A 21,048-nucleotide genomic window follows, 5' to 3' on the forward strand; every position below is an offset into this window, starting at 1 on the left:
CTCTCCAACACACCGATGTGCTGGGCTCGTAACGAATTGACATGTTTTGTTTACGTGACACAGCCTTACTAATTGGCTGCGTCGGGTGGTGGCGGGTTTACCGACACATTTATATTGACGTGATCTAACGCAAAAAAACCTCTATTATGAATAATAATGTAGTCGCCTTGTTAGTCCACTGCTGGATTGAGGCCTCTGCATGGCTGGAAATCGAACTTCGGTCGCTGGGATTACAGCTACGACGCCATACCTCTTACTATTAAAAATACTGAGAAATACGGAAGGTGCATTTCTGCATTGCAAATACGTGCATGAATTATGAAGAGATGAATAGACTTAGAAGACCAAATTGGCTCAGAGATCTCTATCGCACAATGTGGTCAATATGTTTTATGATTTTTAGGAAATGGTAGACAATGTAGACACATATCAGAACGGATTAATTATACAAGCTCACTCCAGACCTCACCCTTGGTGGGTAATAAATTATTAAAGGCCTTGCAATGAAATGGCACGATACAAAAAATATATTTCCAAAAAAATGTGTTTTCTGAGCAAAATAATATCCGAGTTTGAGAAAAATAAAAGGGGACTCCGTTTAAAATGCACATGCTCATGGGGTTTAGTTGTTAGAGATGTTAAGAAAGACACGCATAAAAAAATGTATTTTAAATTTTAAATACTGCCGGCCAATGAACGGCTTTTTAAACGGCTTTTTCCCAAGAATGCAATATCCCGCAAAGTTAATGTGGCAGGAGGCAGGCTCGCCGCGTTCTTGGAAGCAATGTGTCGGGAAAAAGAGGGCTGCAGCAAGAGGTGCAATTTAACGTGATAAATGAAATTGAGGCAATTTTAAACATCATTCACACACAAAGTATTTTGATAAGCCCAGACCCCACCTCTCAATTTTCTGATTTGTACTCTATGAATTTATTAACAAACAGTGAATCTGTCCGGTATATTAAAACACCTCTTTTATACTATACCCTTTGTGCAGCAGAGTGTTTATTATCCAGAAAATATACTGTGGATTGCAATCCGCGAGCCATTTTCGGTGGCTCGCTGTTATCATGTCAGTTTAACGCTGTAAGGTCGCCACTATCAATAATTAGCTTTCACACATCTATTATGTTGGCGGCTTTCAAACTATGTGGCTCCTAATTTCTGTATGCAAATCATTTAAAATAATTACAGTGTATCTATTCCAAATCCACCAATGAATGAAGGCCACCCTCCTATGCCATGCCTGACGTGTTTTTTTTTACAATAATTCATCATGCTGGTCAGTGTGTGATTGTAAAAGGCTGGGTGGAGACAGGACCAATTTGACTAAAATTACTCACCACTGATGTTAGTAGTAATAAGAAACCAAACTCGGGCCACTGACTTAATAGCACAGCACACAAAAGCAAAGACAAAGATCCCCCGTATTGCTCGAAAGATTGTTGGGGCAAGTGCTGTTAGCAAGCACCTATGAAGGCCAGCATGGCACACGCGGGGTGGGTGGCCAGCACCACCTTTGTCTCCCCAGTGGCGATGTTAACACATCCCACCAGGTACTCATTTTGAGGTTGAGTCGACCTAGGAGAGGCCCAGGACCAATTCAGATAATTGTCACTGCTGTTCGCCGTGAGTGGGAATAAGAACTTGGGTCACCGGGTTCGTAGCGCGGCATGTTAACCGCAGCACCACTGCTTAGCCCGCACAGCACCCTAACCACTGTACCACAAAAAAAGTTACACACAACCTCATATATGTGTAATGACAGGGTTACACCTGCTGACATGACAAAGTGACACCACCTGCTGGCCTGGGAAGGGTTTCACGGGTACAGCCACAGAGGTAACAGCCAATCAGGGAAGGAGGTGTATCTGGGGCAAAGGTAACAGGTGGGATTAGCCAAGATGCTCCGGGAACCTGCTCGAAGGTTCCACGAGAGGGTGTGGCCGGAGGCGGGGCCTAGCCACGCCTGGGGGGATATAAGGGGGAGCGGACCCGGAGCTCGGGGCTTGTGTGTGGGGTCCTGGGTCCTGGCTGTGCCGCTGTCACCGACGACATCTCTCTCCGTCGTCCGGCCACGTGGAAGATCTCATCGCCGTCATCGTCACGCCGCTCAGCCATCGGCGGAGATGAGTGAGGGCGAGGGGACCCCGCCGAGTGACCGGCTGTACGTGTAGCCAGTAGAGGTGTCACTGCCTAGAGTTATATTCAGTGAGAGAAAGAACCAGTGTTGACCTGTGTTGTGCCCAGTGTGCATTGAAGAACACACAGTTTGGCTTCTGCAAAGGACTAGGCACAAGAGAAGCAATCTTCTGTCTACAGATACTACTACAGCGATGCTACGAACATCAGAAAGAAGTGTACATCTGCTTCATAGATTACGAGAAAGCCTTTGACTCAGTCGACCACGACCGACTAGCAGCTCTATTAAAACAACTGGGACTAGATAAAAACGACATCAACTTCATCATTGCTCTTTATTGGAAGCAAACAGCCCAACTCCGATATGACAACGAATTGACAGACCCAACACCAATACAAAAAGGTGTACGACAAGGCTGCCCACTTTCACCCAGTCTTTTCAACATCTACTCGGAGCAGATTTTGATCGAACACTAGCAGATAAAAACATTGGTATTAAAGTCAATGGACAATACATCAACAACATCAGGTATGCCGACGACACTGCACTGCTGGCCGATTCGGAACAAGACCTACAACAAATCTTGGACGAGGTTGCCACAGAGAGTCAAATATGGGGCTTACGAATTAATAAAAAGAAAACAAAGGTTATGAAGGTCAGCCGAACTACAAGCGAAATAACAATCAAGCTTGGCAGCGAAAAATTGGAACAAGTACACCGATTTAAATACCTTGGTGTAATCATTGACGATCAGTTGAACCATGAAGTCGAAATCAAGAGCAGAATTGAACAAGCAAGGCAAGCATTTATTAAATGGAAAACACTCCTTGCAGACCACAACTTGAGTACATCACTGAAACTGCGCACACTGAAATGCTACATCTGGTCAATTTTGCTGTACGGAGTAGAGACGTGGACACTGACAACAACAGCAACAAAAAGGCTCGAAGCTTTCGAGATGTGGCTGTATCGAAGAATGCTGAAAATCCCATGGACAGCCAAAACCACCAATACACAAGTTCTGCAAGATATGGGCACTGACAGGCAACTGCTGAAGACCATCATTAGCAGGAAGTGTTACTACCTAGGCCACATTGCCCGAAACGACCACAAATACCAGCTATTAAAGCTAATCCTGGAAGGAAAAATCGAAGGGAAAAAACGACCAGGACGGCCAAAAACGACATGGCTCAGTAACATCAAAACATGGCTACAATTAACAACAGCAGCACAAACTCTACACGCCGTGCTAGACCGGGACCAATATCATCGTGAAGTCGCACACGCCGTTAGGCAGCACTAAAGAAGAAGAAGTGCCCAGTGTGAGAAATAAAGAAGACGTACCCTCTATACAACGTGTCGTGGAAGTCGCTCATTACATTGGTGTCAGAAGTGGTTCAAAATACAGTTACGAAGTTACTCATTACACATGCATGCACATTTCCATAAAGCAACTATACAATTTCCTCAATGGGAGAGGAACGTTGCCTGCATTAAATAAAAATTTGTAATCTAATAATGGTAAGCTTATAGAAATGATTAACCCCCCAGTGTAAATCCAGAGAATACAGATGGGAGAAAAAATGTTTAGTGTAATCCAAGTGAGTTGGTTGTGTGTTTGTTCCACACGGTGTAATTGAGCTACAATCAAGCATACCTTTAACTGCTTGGGCAACAAACATCCACGCTTCTTCGATGAACGAACGCGGTCATTTTGGTGCGAGTAGCTTCAAGCACAAAATACATTTCAAATCTTACCCACCTCAAATGTGCTAAGGTAAAACAGGACAAGGGTTAGGGACTGCTCCCCTGCCACCAACAATCTACTCACAAACACGTGAGAGCCTTGCGTGCAAGACGACATGTTATAATCATGTGAAAATGCTATTGTAAATATTTAATGCCACACAGCGGGGGGGGGGGGGGGGCGACTTCCATAGACCTTATTAATGGCCTCGATCCCTTTGACTTACTAAGGCCAGACATCAGTGATCTAATGGCAAGGCAGAAGGAAGTGTATAGAAAAAATTCCAGACTAAGTTTAAATGGATGTCCACCCCTGCCTGCTCCTCTACCTTGACCTGAATTAGAGGTTTAATGTTCAGCTGAGCGTGATTCAGAGCCAAAAGTAGTGGAAAAATACAGCACTTGGTGTGTTGATGACAATGATGGTGATGTGAAATGATGTATTCCTTCTTCTTGGTTCTTTTGGTAAAGTCACGTAGAAGGGAAATAATAAAATAATGAAAATAAAACATTATAAAATACAATTCTCACGACATTTCGATCACAACGCAAGTAGCCGTCCTCGGGTGAAGAACAGGTCTTCTGTATTCCTTCAGAAGACAAACAAAATATATGTATAATAATGTATCGTTATCGTCCGGCATTTTCTATCCACTGCTGGATAATTCCCCCAGCATCTCCGCCTCCCCCAACACACACACACACACACTGTCACCATCCCGCAAGTTTCCTCGTCAACAGATAAGATGCTTGAGAATCTGGAGGAGCCAGACTGGATCGGGTCATCCATATTAGTCAGATACTCGGAGATGAGACAAAATTCACTCCCTTGAACCGACACCACGGCCAGCGTGGTAAAGCATCGTAAAAAAACAAACCCCTAGGACCGATATACACGTTTAAATTAAAAGTGACCTATACCAGGGACGGTTTCTTCATTAGGGAGATTGGGCGACGCACCACCAATGTCATTCAACCACAGAGTCACGCTAGCCGTCACTGTGCCTCTGGATATAGTCCAATCAGCGTCATGCTACGTTCTGTGGAGTACCGCCTCTTTTTGGGCGATTTCCCTCCAGCTGAGAATCGCCCCGAGTGGTCCCATAGACTTACATTCAAAGATGTTTTTTTTCGAACGGGGGCGCTGCAATGCATTCTCTATGGCTTCCGGGAGGGCTCGCCCTAACGTGCTTACGTCATCATACGTGCTTACGTCATCATACGTAAGCACGTTTCATCCAACAATATAATTTGTCGCCACCTAGTGGAATCTTTAATAAAAGAAACTTGAGTGGTTTGTTTTAATAGTGAGTATAGAAACAAACAAGATGTATGGTAAGAGTCACTTTATTTTTCATTAATATTAAAGAAGTGAAGTTGCCTTTACATGCTTAAGCTGTTAATTTATCCATTGCATGGGTGGACCTTATCCTTATCAATCATCCAGACATTTGCCCCCCCTGAGAGATTTTGCAGGAGCCGCCACTGACCTATACCATATATACAAAAGCTTGCCAGAGCTTCATTTATATTCGGGGTGGCGTGATGGTTAGAGCACTGTTGCTATGAATCTGGAGGTCCCAGTTTGAGTCTAACGCTGGCTACAGGATCAGCGGCGAGCGCGTGACACCTGAACCGGTCCAAGGGCTGCCCCTCATCCTTAACGAAACCACACTGACAGTGTGGTGAAGTATGACCCAACAACCCAAACAACTCAACATGGCACGGGGAGGCCGTAGTGCGGCTGTGGATTGTCAAAGGTCTGTTCAGTTATTACCATGGGCCGTCCCCCCCACCAAAGGCGCGCGAGTTGGTATGGTCGTGTACACGTCATAAATAAATAAAGAGATAACGCAAAAACATTGAACTAAATCGCTCATTAAACTTATTAAAAGTTGACGGATGTTAAAAAGGAATAACGTTGCTAACGGCAGGGCTTACGGCGTGGTACCTGGCTATTTTTTTAAATCCTTTATATTAAGTTTGCTTGCTTGCTTAGGACCGTGCACATCTTTCGGTCGTTTTTTAACCCACTTCCCGTGATCCAATCGAGCTGACATTTTGTACACAGACTCGTTGTGCGTGACAATGCATTTTCGTGAAAGAAAATTTCCAAAATTTTACACTGTTTAGGGAAAAAAAAATATATTTAATTACCAATTGTTTAATGCTGCCAGACAATCATCTGACCCATAGGTGGCAGCCATCTCAAGCCAGAGGACGAGATGACTCTAGCCGCCACGCATATAAAGGATTTATAGTGAAAAACTTTGTTTTTACGGGTTATACTTGTATTTAACGTAAAACCCCACCGTTGGAGAGCCAAATCCGTCGCAAGCGCGCGAACACACACAAAGCCACACTCTCTGGTTCTTTCGGTAAAGTCACGTAGATAGAAAATATTACAAAAGAAAACACGACGTTTCGGTCACAACACAAGCGTCCGTCTTCAGGTGAGAAAGTGATCTGCTTGTGTTGCCACCGAAATGTCGTGTTTTCTTTAATTCTTTTTTCTATCTACGTGACTTTACCGAAAAAACCAGAGAGCATCGATTCCTACAGTCACAAAAGCTTCAAATCTCGATACACAAAGCCACAAACAGACAATTTTAGACTTTTAGATATTTCGATGGTTTATAAATGAACTTTCCTTAAATGATGATGATGCGCATCATCACTTTATCTCATTACTTTCTCTCTCTCGATGCAATCGTGTAGAGTTCCAGATGTGAGTCGCAGGAAGCAAGTTCGTGAATAATGAGGGAATATTGTACAGAAATGTGGACTAATCACAGACAGATCCGCCCCCGCCTGCCCATAAATGTAATTGAAATTAATGGTCATTTGGCGAAAAGTCAATTGGACGTGATTTGCTTTTTTATGCATCAGCGATGATGATAATAGTAGTAATGTCATCATAGGCAACACAAGGCAGGTCATGCCTCTTCAACCGTTAAAACCCTTGCAGCAACACTCAAACGTGCTCGTATCTTGAACAACAAACACAACACACGATTTCTGTCCTTGGCCTAATTTAATTGCAAAATTAAGTGAGGCCAATGTAAATGTTTCATACTGGCTTATGCAACACTATAATAATAATAAAAAACTCCAATAATTTGACCGCAATGCATTTTAAATGCAGTTTTCAGCAGATAATCAATATACAGTTGGCTAGCCTCACTCTTTGCATGATGGTGGATTTTTTCCTCCAGTTTTTCCCTCTACATTTAGAAACATGCATTGAGAATATTTAGATTCAATCTTGACTTAAAGCTTTCGTGACTGCAGGAATTCATATTCTTTGGGTCTTTCGGTAAAGTCACGTAGATAGGGTCAAAGAAAATAACAGAAAACTACGACGTTTCGATCGCAACACAAGCGGTCGTCATCAGGAAAAGGGGGTTAGCCTCCAAAGGCAAACTGTTTATAAAGGTTTGAAATGGGCGTAGCCCAAGTGTCAGCAGCCATGGGCGGGGCAGCTAATGTTAATGTAAGTGACGGTAGTAGTGGGCAACGTTGGCGTTGGTGGTGGGTTTCCACCAATTAAAGGGCTGCCAGGTAATCATTGCACCTCGCTTTACACACTCACACTGTTGACGGTGGAGGTTGCTGCGAGAGGTGATGGTACTCGTAGAGGGCCACGGTGGCCCTGGTGGTGAGTTTCCACCAATAGAGGGCTACTGCTAGTGGCGATGGTAGTAGTGGGCAGTGATGGTCCTGGTAGTGGGCTTACACCAGTAAAGGGCTACTGCTAGTGGTGATGGTAGTAGTGGGCAGTGATGGTCACGGTGGTGGGCTTCCACCAATTAAAGGGCTACTGCTAGTGGCGATGGTAGTAGTGGGCAGTGATCGTCCTGGTGGTGGGCTTACACCAATTAAAGGGCTACCAGGTCTAAAATGGAAACATTACAGCCAGTTATGACTTAAACTGGTTGATAACATCCTTCCAGTGATTGCTGAGTTTGTACCCATCTTCTCGGTTGAAATTGTGTCTATGTCTGTATATATAGATGGCCTAACGAATGAATCTTTGTTGATAGCCAGTGGGTTTGCAAAGTACCTTCGTCTTTGATAAATAAATTTCGCGTGAGCCCACTGCATTAAAGCAATGGTCAGCCACGGCCGAGGTATTGGTCCTATCGTATTTCAGATCTGCCTTGTGTTCACAAACACGGTCCGAGACATGTCGCTTAGTTTCCCCAATGTAACTACTGCCGCAGACACAGCTTAGTTTGTAGATGCCGGGGTATTGCATGTCAGGGATCACATCCTTCACAGATGGGATCAGATCACGAATTTTATGTACTGTGTTAAATCGAACCTGGATCTTGTGTTTGTTCATGATTTTGGAAATATTTTGGTGATCCCTGCTATGTATGGCAAGGTGATGGTTTTGATTGGGTCCTCAGAGGGATCTTTTCCAACGGTTGGGGTGATAGCTTTACGGATTGAGTAGTCTGAATATCCATTCATCTTGAGAGCTTGGTGTACGTGTTCCAGTTCACTGGCTAGGTGATGATGGTTGGAAAATAGATCGAGCTCTATGGCGTAGAGTTTTGATGAGGGAATTCTTCTGAGATGGATGGTGGTGTGAGTTAGGTTTTAGGTAGGCATCCTTATGGATTTCTTTCCTGGAGACAGAGTGGCCCATTGAGTCATATGATCTTTTCGATTAAAACATCCAAGAATGGTAGCTTGCCATCCTTTTCCACCTCCATGGTGAATTTGATGGCTGGGTGTATGGAATTGATGTGGAATTGATGTGGTGTATGGAATTGATGTGGTTGAGGAATTGGTTCAATATTCAGATTATGTTGGTGCCATTAATGTCCAAATGATGGACCACTTTGTTGAACTATCATTTATGGCCAGGCCGCTTTTGAAAAATAAGTTAATACCAAACTGGGGCCTTTTCGTGGTATGATGGGGATGGTTTAGTTGTATTTGTATGTGTTTGGGTGATTTGTTTACCTTTCTTGTAGCGGCTAGCGCACTGCGCTACGATTCCAGCAACCCGAGTTTTATTCCGAATCACGGCCAACACCAGTGGCGAATATCTGAACCGGTCCTGGGCCTCCCCTAGATCGACTCAGCCTCAAATGAGTACCTGGTGTGGTGTGTAAACATCGTCACTGGGAGACAAAGGCGGTCGGGCGTGGTGCTAGCCACCCACCCCCTGCTGTGCTGTGCCGGCCTTCACAAGTGCTGCTCGCTAACAGCACTTGCCCCAACAGTCTGTTACAAGCTATAGGGGGGATCTTTGTCTTTGTTTACATTTCTTGTACTTTGCATTACTATCATGTTTTTGGATTGTTTGCTGTTGTAATGTTCTTACCCGCTCCTACTGGACATCTGTGAAAAAGAGTTTTAAAGCTCACGTAGAATGTAAATATTAAAATAAAACATATAAAAGAATTTTCACGACGTTTCGGCCACAACGCAAGCAGCCGTCCTGAGGCCGTGAGAATTATTTTATATGTTTTCTTTTATTATTTTATTATTTCCATTCTACGTGACTTTACCGAAAGAACCAAGAAGATGAATCCCTGCAGTCACGAAAGCTTTAAATCGAAAAGTTTTAAAGCTCTCCGGATTCCTCCGGTATAAACACATATTCTGATGTTTCCGGCCTGTTGTTGCCCAGTCATCAATGCTCGGCTTGGAAACTGTGGTGGCTTCAACACCGCCATGTGTGCACTTGGCAGCAATCCTCGATGTGGTGTTAAATGCATTTGCGCTGAATGTGCGAAATCCACGGAAAAATATTACAGTGTGTACAAACATTCTCCATCCCGGGCACAGCACGCTTGCTACCGAGCCAGACTGCAGAGTTGACGGTTCAATTCCCCCGCAGCAGCCAAATACATTCTATGGGGAGCTAGCGAAGCGTGTGTGTTGTCAGGTATTAAGTGGGGCATTAAAAAGGGCCCAGTGGCGTCATCATTCATGACGGTAAGCCCACTCCATGGCAATTGAAAAACCATTCAAAATGTTCGTGATATTGAAAATCCATTCAGAAATATCCCTGAGTTAAGTGTGTCCGAGAAGGACCCTAGTAAAATATTTTCACAGCAAATCTTAAAAATTCCTTTAAGTGGCTTGACACGATTTTCTCAAATGATGGTCAAGCTGATGGTTTTCTTTTTTAAATTAACAGCCAGAAATTAGCCAAGTCAAGCACTAAACCAAATGTGTGCAGTCACTGGTGATCTGGCAGAGAAAATCAACTCTCTGGGTCTGAGAACCCTATGTTGTTCATGGCTGGCTGCTGCTAGGATGTAAACCCATAATCTAAGTGGCACCAGCTCAATGCTCTGACCTCTGAACTACCTGAGCCACCTGGGCACCTCACATGCATCATTTGAGTCAAACATTTCCTGTGGAACTCAGAACCCCTCTTTAGGAGGAATAGTTCATCTTAATATGCTATATACTGGTAAAATAAAGGGCACATCAAATATAAACCTAACATTCTTCGTCCTCACGCCATGCCAAAAATACACCAAACGAACGACTATTATTCAGTCCCTCCAGAAAAACGCGATTATGCGATCGCAAGATTCCACGCAAAATCAGCCAAAGTCCGCATATTTATGCGGGGGGCGCGTTTTTTCAAATACGCCGCACTTTCGCCGCATAAATTGCAGATTTCCGCGCGCAAAATATGCGGGCTTGCATGATTTCATAATCCCCGCATTTTCGTTGCAAAAAGTCACATATATCTTAGCAGAAAGTTGAAAAATGTTGCGTTTACTTCACACAAGCGCAGCCATTTCCCCTGTTGCCATGGGAACGTTATGAAGTGACGTCACTCATTACGCGACATCATTGAAAAGCTGCAAACCCCGCGATGCCAATGAAACCATGATGAAGAGTTTATGCAACTTTACAGTTGTAAGATTGCACTTTTTTGTTAGTAGTATATAAAAATTTACATTACTGTAAGACTGTACTGTTACTGTATTGCTTACGTTACTGTGCACTGAAAACACTTATTTTAACAGATGTCTGTTTTGTATAGCTACCTCTGTAAAACAGGAAGCACACATTTTATTTTTAAATATTTTATTTATTCATTTTTACAAAAGTTGTAGCATATTCATTTTGTAAAGCTACAGAACTTGTTCGACTCAATGTTTTGTAAGTTTGAGCCATCTGTTTGTTAAGGTCTGAAATAAAACAAGATGAGAACTTAAATATTCCCAGCACTTTCTGTGATGTAGTATGCTTGCTTATCATATGAAGTAATAAGAAATTACTCTTTACATTAAAGTAGTAGCCTAGTGAATAGGGTGTTGGGGGAATCACTTTTTTTCTCTTTTTCATCAAACCGCAGTTTTTGCAAGTTCCCGCAATTTTTGCAAGTTCCGCAATTTTTGCAAGTTCCCGCAATTTAATCGCATAAAATTGCATAAATATCCCGCATATTCCATCGCATTTTTTAAGAAAACGTGCCGCATAATCAACGATTTTTGCCCGCAACAATCACCAAAAAACTCCGCGTTTTTCTGGAGGGACTGATTATTCTCCAACTCAATTATCGTCATGTGAGTGTGCACTACAGGTGTGCGGGGACCGTGTGCAGTGTGCAATGTGCGTTCCTCAAACAGGGTGGGAATGCGGCGCTTTCATGCAACGTCACGTCGCAAACGAGGCAACCAACGAAAGGCCTCCAGCAGCACAGTGTTCCCGGGCAGTGCTAATGCTGCTGTGTCATCACCCTTGCAGTTCCGCCCGAGCCACGAAATGCATAGCGACGAATATCAGAGGCCACCAATGGAGCAAACATGTTTCTAATGAACACGATGGCTTATAGGGGAAGAAATAGCGTCAAGAATGGAAGATGAAAAGTGTACATGCTTCATGAATTATCCTCGAATATCGAAGCAGTAGGGGTGGATCAATGTTACAGTGCTTTGTGCGCTGCGCTATTATCTGGGGGCCCAAGTTCGATGGCAAGCCACGGTTGTGAACATCAGTGGCAAGTGATATCAGAACCAGTCCTGCCCTCACACCCCTTCACCAATCCACACACACAAGCATGGTGAAGTATGTTGGTGTGAATTAAAGTCCAGAAACCCGATTTGAACCATATTCTTAGGTTTTTTCGGTAAAGTCACGTAGGTAAAAAAACACAAGCTTCCGTCTTCAGGTGGTACCGTCACAGCCCCGACAGCTGTATCAAGTAAATGATACAGCTGTCGTGGCTGTGACGGTACCACCTGAAGACGGAAGCTTGTGTTGCCTCCGAAACGTCGTGATTTTTTTTTTAATGTTTTTTTTTACCTACGTGACTTTACCGAAAAAACCTAAGAATATGAATCCTTGCAGTCACGAAAGCTTCAAATCTAGAACCGATTTGAACCCTCGCCTCGGAACACACAACACAGCTCTTGCTCGTTAGTTAAGGTTTTATCGAACGGCTGCAGGAAGTATAGTTTCCTGAGCAGTGCAACACGGGTTTATGCAACTCATTGCCGACAGTGTGCCTGTCTGAGCATGCTCCGAGCTGGATACTGCCCTTCACATTAAGAGTAATAACACTGGTTAAAAAAAAAAAATGTCTGGCCTGGACTTTTGCAGCTGTTTTAGACTAATTTCAGGGTGCTGATTCCAAATCTGATCTCAGATTTGCTCTATCACATCATTTTATGCTATCGGCATACCCCATTTTCATTGATTTTACCCGAAATTAACTCTGTCACTTATGATTGCAAGTTGTTGCGAGTCAGTGACTGCTTTAGTGTTAAAATATGGTGCTGTATTTTTAGGATAGTGTGTTTATAATATCATTTTATGTAGATATCCACATTTATTGAATATTTTTATTCCGCAGTTTTTATTGAAAATGCAATATTTGATATCTCAAAAACCTGATGTGATAGACAAAAACTGATGCCAGATTTGGAATCAGCACCCCAAAATTACATTAAAACCGTTGGAATACCTTATGCCAGAAAAGTGTGTTGACCAGTGTAATTATTAACGACGCTGAGGCCACGAGCTCGTCCGTTGCCCTTTGGTCGAACCGGAAACACAGCTCCAGGCTCCAGCCCGATATGTATCAAGTCACTGCTTTCGAGCACATTTAAGCGCCAATATCCCCATTAGGTTATGGCGAATTGCAGCAATGCTATGGACGCCCTTACTAAAAGAGGGCGCCACATTAGTGTGCGCACACCACTGCACGACCCATGAGAGGTTAATTTCGTGCGAAGGCTGCGTGGTGTTTAACCGAGCTTGCAGTGGCGAGATGTTATCTCCCTCGCCTGGTATGCAGGAGAGAGTGGGTTTGATTCCAACCCTCACACGCCTGCTCTATATTTGGAGTTTCCACGTCTCCCTCTCCGGATCCTCCAGTTTTTTCCCCTTCACATTTCAAAATCAACGTGCGTTTTTGGTATTTTGCTGCTGTAAATTTCCACGTGATAAGCCACTTCTCGTTGAGCTGATCATTTGTGGCCAGGTCGCTTCTGAAAAAAGAGCTATACATAGCTCAGTGGGGGGGGGCCCTTACCTGGTAACAACAACAACAAAAACATCTCCGTCGCCTGGAATCTTCGTATGTGACACCGGAAGCAACGCCGGACAGGCGACGGAGAATCTGAGAAACGCGCGACGGCCACCATCCACCGGCACGGGCGGGGCCCAAGTGGCCAGGAGCAGAAGGCCCCAAGTGGCCAGGGGGCCCCAAGTGGCCAGGGCTGGCCTCGTCGCGCACCGCCCTGGGCCTCGTGCAACACCGAGAGGAGGGGGGGGGGGTGTTTAGACGTCGCTTGCTTGTGCACGAAGAGAAATTTGAACCTTATGGCGGTATAATGTCCGTGATGCAGTCATTTTTAGCTTGTTGATGGTCGGCGATGCGGCAATCGACTCATCTCGACGAGCTGTACACGATGCACTGTTCAAAGTTTAAATTTTCGATAACGGATTTTTTTTATGCTGATGTGTTGCGTTTGGACATCACGGCGTAGCACCGATTTCGGATTGATTGGTACCCCAGTCGCGGAGTGAAGTACACCCCTGGAAAAAAATTGTGTCCCAGAAATAAAACATTTAATTGCCTCGGCAATTTTGTATTAATTGGTACCCCCCCGGGGTACCGCCATGAGGATCATTTGTGGTGCACAGGCGGAGAATGGGCAGGAGATCTCGCATTTCTGGCTGGTTGGCTGGGTCTCCGTGTCGTTGCGTGCATTTGCTTCAGATGGGGGGGGGGTGCTGTTTGTTGTTATTTTGTATCGTGCGCTTTGCAACAAGTGTACAAGCATCGTGCCGATTGTTATTCTGAGATACCGGATGAATTTATGACGTTATTAGAATACTTGTATATTCAAAGTGTCTAGGGTGTTGGGAGTCATGTTATTAGTCCACGTCTTAAATGTGACTGAATGCCGAGTCTGTATCCTGCTGGAAAGATTTATAAACTTTGAGCCGTGAGCAGGTGTATAATATATTTATTTAAAAAACGTAGACGAGATGAGCATGGAAAATGTATCATCATGTTATTTAATTATCAAGTCACACACGTTAATAACGATTTTCAGAAACATTTATCTTTTAGAATCTAGTTTACACCATCCATAAGAATAGCTGCAATTTAAAGTGGTGTTACACTGCAATTGGAAACACGCAGGCTGAGTGTGTTAATGAGATTGTGCAATTCAATTTGCATTACGGTACGTAATTGTTGTTTTCACGTGGAATAAATATTGTGCATACGCATGAATTCTGTACCTCTTTTCAAAATTGCATTTCTCTTTAGAACGATTCAATTTTTATAATGTGCATTGCATGTTCCAACATATAGATCAAATACATGGACATTAGCAAATAAAATGGAACCAAGTAAATAAAACATGCAAAACGTCGCATGAAACTCAACTCAATCGTCAAAAACACTATTTTACCTGGGGAAATATATAATTAGGGGACATTTTGAGCCATGGCCCTTTTTCATAGCACACAAATAGAGGCAGCAGAGATGAGAGTTGGAGACTGCACATTCCACCTGGGGCCTGCATATTCTCAGATTAACATAATACATTCCAATTTATACGACTACATTAAACCCCTCCCCCCCCCCCCGGTCTTCGCACCTGATAGGCCCACAGCGATGACGTCGCCTTTAATCTATTTGTAGTGGTGGTATTGACGTGCGCCGACTGTGACAGTGATGGATCACGGGGCGGCGCGGGGTGCGGGGTTGGGCACGCGTTGTGGGCGTGGTGTGGACGCGCGCGCCGGGAGTGACAGATGACGGGGCGGCGCGGCGTGGGTGGTGAGGCACGATGAGATGTGGGAAAAGAGGATCGTAGCCAGCGCCCGGCGATTGGTCGAATAAGTGGGTGCTCGCAGCGACGTCCGCAGGTGGGGTATAAAGGGGGACGCGCGAGAGCACTCGGGGAGAGTTACCCAGTTGAAGACCCGAAGACGGAGCTGAAGACCTAGTGCCCCGAGACCCCTAGTCCCGCCGTCCTTGTGGGGACCGGGGCCCTGTGTGGCTCGGAGGCGAGGCTGTGGGACCCGGGGTCCGACGCCCCCGTGGGTCGGGCTGGGGACCCACAGTCGAGACGGATACCCCGGGCAGGGAGTGTCCCGAGTAGCTCAGTGGCGTTAGTCGCCGAGTAGCTAAGTGGATGTTGGTCATCCGAGTAGCTCAGTGGCGTTAGTCGCCGAGTAGCTAAGTGGGTGGTTGTCACCCGAGATACTAAGTGGATGTTGGTCATCCGAGTAGCTCAGTGGGCGTTAGTCGCCAAGTAGCTAAGTGGGTGTTTGTCACCCGAGATACTAAGTGGGTGTTTGTCACCCGAGATACTAAGTGGGTGTTTGTCACCCGAGATACAAAGTAGGTGTTAGTCACCTGTGAACGAGTTTGATAAAATAAAGAGTGTGTTACCCGTGAAGTCGTCTCCCGCCGAGTTACTACATTACAACTGGTGTCAGAAGTGGGGTTGCGACACTCAAATGCGGACGCCTTGTCGCGGTTGCCTCCGTGCACGGACTGCACATGTTTGTTGGGATCGGCGCGGTGCAAACCCCCGGTCGCCGGCACCCCGGGAGTTGCGCTCGCCGCCACTGACACCCCGGGAGAGGACGCCCCCACGGGGAGGGATTCGCTGTTGTCGTTGCCCCTCATTGAGTGGGGCCGCCTCCAGATGTCCGACAGCTCCCTACTTACGCTACGTCGGAAAGTTGGCGCTCCCGAGGAAGGGGAGGCGCGGGTCGGTTCCTGGGTGTGCAGACAGGGCCTTTTGATGAAGTGGGACAACATGTCCCGGCGTCACGTGCTCGTTGTGCCTGTTGCTATGCGGGGTAGGGTTGTTCTGGCAGCTCATGAACGGCTCATGCATCTGGGTTTTCACAAAACGCTCGCCCTAATCCAGCGAGACTATTATTGGCCGGGGATGGGTAACGACGTGGCGAATATTCTTAAGGGATGCGTAGGGTGCGCCAAAAGGAAACCGCCACCATTGGCAGCTAATCCACCGCTGCAATCCATTCAGGTTTCGCGTATAAACGAATTGGTAGCGTTGGACATCTTGGGGCCCTTTCCGGCTACACCAAGGGGAAATAGGTTCCTGCTGGTTGGCGTGGAATACTTCACCCGATGGCCTATGGCATGGCCGCTCGCCAACCAGTCGGCTGCGGCGGTGGCGGACGCCTTTGTCCAGGGTTATGTTTTGGACAAGGGCGCCCCCGAACGCTTGCTGACGGATCAAGGAAAGAATTTTTCGAGCGTTTTGTTGCGCGAGGTGTGCGACCTGTTGGGTACAAAGAAAGTGCGTACTTCCCCCTACCACCCGCAGACTGACGGGATGGTTGAGCGTCTGAACAGGACGATTACGTCTATGTTGTGCCAACAGGTCTGCGACGATCAGGTTGATTGGGACTTACAGGTGCCGGGGGTACTCGCGGCCTATCGAATGGCCCCTCATGCGGCGACGGGGTTTTCCCCATTTTTTCTTATGTATGGGCGGGAGGCCGATCCGGCCATGGACGTCCAACTGGGGATTTCCCAGCCACGTGCAAAATCTAAATTGGCAGACCACATCAAATTTAATATCGCCAAATTGACTGAAGCGCGGGAGGCGGCAAGGTTGAATTCGCGGTCGCGGCAAATTGCGAACGAGAAATTGCATGGGCGGAGGGTGCATACGCATGATTGGAAACCAGGCGATAAGGCCTGGCTGCATTGTCCACATGCACCGTTGGCTACGTCCCCCAAGTTGTTGAGACCTTGGAGGGGACCGGTGGAAATTGTGCGGGTTGCATGACCCCAGAGTATACAGATTAAATGGGGGAAACGCCGTTGGTACGTGCACCCCTCCCGACTGAAGCCCTATGCGGCACCGTGTGACCCCGTTCTGTGCCGTGACGACCGGGCGTGTGATGTGACCGTCGACTCGGGGAGGGAGGTGTCGCAGGCTGATCCTCACGTGTCTCCACCTGACCCACCCCCAGGTGCCTCGGGCTTGACGGCTGCTGACCGTCGAGAGCCTGAACCCCGGGGCACGCACGGGTCCTCGATGCCTGGCCGATGTCTTCCTGAACCGCCGGCACCACCGGACGTTCAACCGCGTCTGGTGCCGTACGACGGACCGGCAAGGCGGACTCGGGCTAGGTCTCAACAATTTTCATGAAGACGTTTTTTTCTCTACACCGAGCTCGCCCGGTGTTCCCCTCTGCCGGGGTAATGTCCCGTTGTAGGGACGCTCGGAAGAAGAAGGGGACACTGCACGAGTCGAAAGAAAAAAAAAAAATTTCCATTTATTTTCCTTTTTGCATACACATTGCTATTGTCACTCGCCGGTTTGTATATATTGTTCTATTGTCGCGGTGGCATTGGTTGAGGGTTGCGGATGGTAGTGTTCGCGTCGTGTTGTGTTGTTAAGTTAGTTGTTGTTCTTGTTGTTGTGTTGTGTTACGGGGCACACAGGGCGGTTTGTATATTTTTATAGCAGCCGGGTCGGCTGCGAGCTATGTGGTAGGGGGTGATGTAGTGGTGGTATTGACGTGCGCCGACTGTGACAGTGATGGATCACGGGGCGGCGCGGGGTGCGGGGTTGGGCACGCGTTGTGGGCGTGGTGTGGACGCGCGCGCCGGGAGTGACAGATGACGGGGCGGCGCGGCGTGGGTGGTGAGGCACGATGAGATGTGGGAAAAGAGGATCGTAGCCAGCGCCCGGCGATTGGTCGAATAAGTGGGTGCTCGCAGCGACGTCCGCAGGTGGGGTATAAAGGGGGACGCGCGAGAGCACTCGGGGAGAGTTACCCAGTTGAAGACCCGAAGACGGAGCTGAAGACCTAGTGCCCCGAGACCCCTAGTCCCGCCGTCCTTGTGGGGACCGGGGCCCTGTGTGGCTCGGAGGCGAGGCTGTGGGACCCGGGGTCCGACGCCCCCGTGGGTCGGGCTGGGGACCCACAGTCGAGACGGATACCCCGGGCAGGGAGTGTCCCGAGTAGCTCAGTGGCGTTAGTCGCCGAGTAGCTAAGTGGATGTTGGTCATCCGAGTAGCTCAGTGGCGTTAGTCGCCGAGTAGCTAAGTGGGTGGTTGTCACCCGAGATACTAAGTGGATGTTGGTCATCCGAGTAGCTCAGTGGGCGTTAGTCGCCAAGTAGCTAAGTGGGTGTTTGTCACCCGAGATACTAAGTGGGTGTTTGTCACCCGAGATACTAAGTGGGTGTTTGTCACCCGAGATACAAAGTAGGTGTTAGTCACCTGTGAACGAGTTTGATAAAATAAAGAGTGTGTTACCCGTGAAGTCGTCTCCCGCCGAGTTACTACATTACATATTTAAGACCGAAACAGGAAGTTTGTTCACAATTCCGGCTATCGCCTGATGAGGCTGGTTGTAATCACCAGCGACACGTCGTGCTCAAATTGTAAATGTTGTGGGTTTACTCTCCGACACACTGGTGTGCTGTAGTAGCAACAGATTGCCACGTTTTGTTTACGTGGCAAACCTTACTAATTGGCTGTGTCGGGTGGTGGTGGGTTAATGACACATTTATATTCACCCGATCAAACCCAAAAACCTCTATTATGGACTCACAATTACATTTTAAACATGTTTCCTGATGAACAGGTTTTGAATTTGTAAATGCAATTACCTATTCGTAGCTATGGAGTAGCAGAAAAACCTTGCAATAATAAAAAAATACATCGCTAAAAAAGACTAATCTGTGTTCAAAGTTGCTGGCACAATTACATTATTATGGATATACAGTAACTGTTGTGTGGTCAATGGATAACTCCACTCAGTGATGCATTCCCAGGGCTAATTATCATATCAATAGCATTAAGGAAGCGATCAAGAAATGTTTGAGTCTAAAGCAGCAAAGGGACTTACAACTGTTTGAAATTCCTGAACCTTGCAAGAGTAGAGAATTTTAAAGGAGGCAATTAAAAATAAGTTTCATTAGTGGGTTTTTTTTTAGCCCATGCTATTTTTTTTTAGCCCATGCAATTTTACTGAGACATCAAATGTGTTTATTTAACAAATGTACGTTCCAAAAGAAGGGACACCACATGTGTGTCGAGCAGTCAATGGTGAAGCTACGTTTCAAGTGAAGGCGAGGAATTCCTTCAGTCCTCTTGGCTGATCGGTATTCAGTTTGAATTAAGCAGCCTTCTGTCCTTTTTCTGGTCTAATTTCCACCAAGCGTCAAGAAAAGGCCATCAACACTAAGCATTGACGTGTCACGTGGTCTTGCCTTAAGTTCTGCCACGGGATGAGACCAGAACAAGGACAGAATAACCGTGCTCGCTTGCGTTATCTCTTCATCTTACCTCCATGGCAATCTTAACCAGACCGACCTTGAGAAAGAGCCCATGTAGGAGCAACTCCTTACTTGGTAAAAAAAAATGATGTGACTCTCTTCAACATTTGATGAGGCTCTATAAACACTGCTTATCTCGACATGGTGGACAGGGTACGTGCACTGCTGGATATAGGAGGAAGGGCAGTTTACCGACTTGGGTATTTTTGGCGTGACACCCAGGAAGGGGGTTCACTGAACAAGACCCGACAAAAATGGTGGGATGCTGTAAGTGCAGACCTTTAAGGCAGGAATTCACACGGCAACAGTTTTGTTTCTGGCAGAGGGAAGGGAATGCTTGGCAAGGCCTTGCGACATCAATGGCATTGGCCCCGATGACCTCTTGATCTTGACAGTTTTACGACACACGAGGAAGCATCGACAAATCATTAGGAGCTACTTGTTTTGTGCAAGAGAACACACATGTTCGACGGCAGCTAAGAACGTGATTCTCTGCGATTGTATTCTCAGCACGCGCGTGCAATTGTCCACTTAACCCCCCCACCACTCCCCCGTCCTCGCCCAAAAGGGGCAACGCTTCAAGGATTGCGAAAAAAGGTTTAGAAAAGTATGACGGCGGCGTAGGCGCTCCTCTGTTACCCCACTCAGGCCTCAGGAACGCAACGCCCCTTGACGCTTGTGCCTTTGTTTCCTTGATGGGCGATTCAAATGAGCCACGGTGTCCGGCCCCGACAGCGTCGTTGTGTATTTTAATCACGTGATGTCAACGAGGAGGATCGTCCTGGTGGGGATGTCTCAGAAGGTGACTGGGGCACCTTCTGAGACATCCCCTCCTGTCTGGGGGGGGGGGGGGGTCGAGTCAGGGGCCTGTCTGGGGGGGGGAGGGGGTCCAGTCAGGTACCATGCGTGGGGTTTTCTCCGTGCGCTACAATTTTCTCCCACATATGAACACTTACAAATAGACCGAACACATTCCTGCGTAGGGAGCTGGTAGGAACGTTGGGTTGCTCGGTCAATGGCCAGGGTCAACGGCGGCGTGGTGTATTCCGCAAATATGCCCGACTGTGAGGGCGGGCACAAGCCGGCGTGAGTAGGTTAAACGTTGAGTTTTATAAGGGCACCACGGGGTGACCAGCCCCTCCCCACCCAGCCCCGCCCTCCCCTCCCCACCCAGCCCCGCCCTCCCCTCCCCACCCAGCCCCGCCCTCCCCACCCACCCAGCCCCGCCCTCCCCACCCACCCAGCCCCGCCCTCCCCACCCACCCAGCCCCGCCCTCCCCACCCACCCAGCCCCGCCCTCCCCACCCAGCCCCTCCCCACCCTCCCCACCCAGCCCCTCCACACCCTACCCACCCAGCCCCTCCCCATCCAG

General features: G+C 47.0%; 1 protein-coding gene and 1 long non-coding RNA gene across 4 annotated transcripts in view; both read right to left on the reverse strand.

The window, feature by feature from the left end:
* The window catches only part of LOC144724367 (glycosyltransferase family 92 protein F13G3.3-like), a 133,384-nt gene that overhangs the window by 60,692 nt on the left and 51,644 nt on the right, over positions 1-21,048 (reverse strand). Inside the window, exon 3 of one of the 3 annotated variants that reach the window (XM_078603440.1) lies at positions 1,996-2,196. The exons of the other annotated variants lie outside the window; for them this stretch is intronic. The gene's annotated coding sequence lies outside the window, so the exon portion shown is untranslated. The remainder of the gene's footprint in view (positions 1-1,995; positions 2,197-21,048) is intronic. 3 annotated transcript variants of the gene reach the window in all.
* On the reverse strand, positions 14,333-19,347 carry LOC144724366 (uncharacterized). Its single transcript, XR_013586469.1, has 2 exons — positions 18,687-19,347; positions 14,333-15,025 (listed from the first exon to the last, which is right to left on the reverse strand). It is a non-coding gene; the product is annotated as an uncharacterized LOC144724366 (long non-coding RNA).

The sequence above is a fragment of the Lampetra planeri genome, chromosome 20, assembly GCF_965212315.1.
Source record: "Lampetra planeri chromosome 20, kcLamPlan1.2.h2, whole genome shotgun sequence".
NCBI lineage: Eukaryota > Metazoa > Chordata > Hyperoartia > Petromyzontiformes > Petromyzontidae > Lampetra > Lampetra planeri.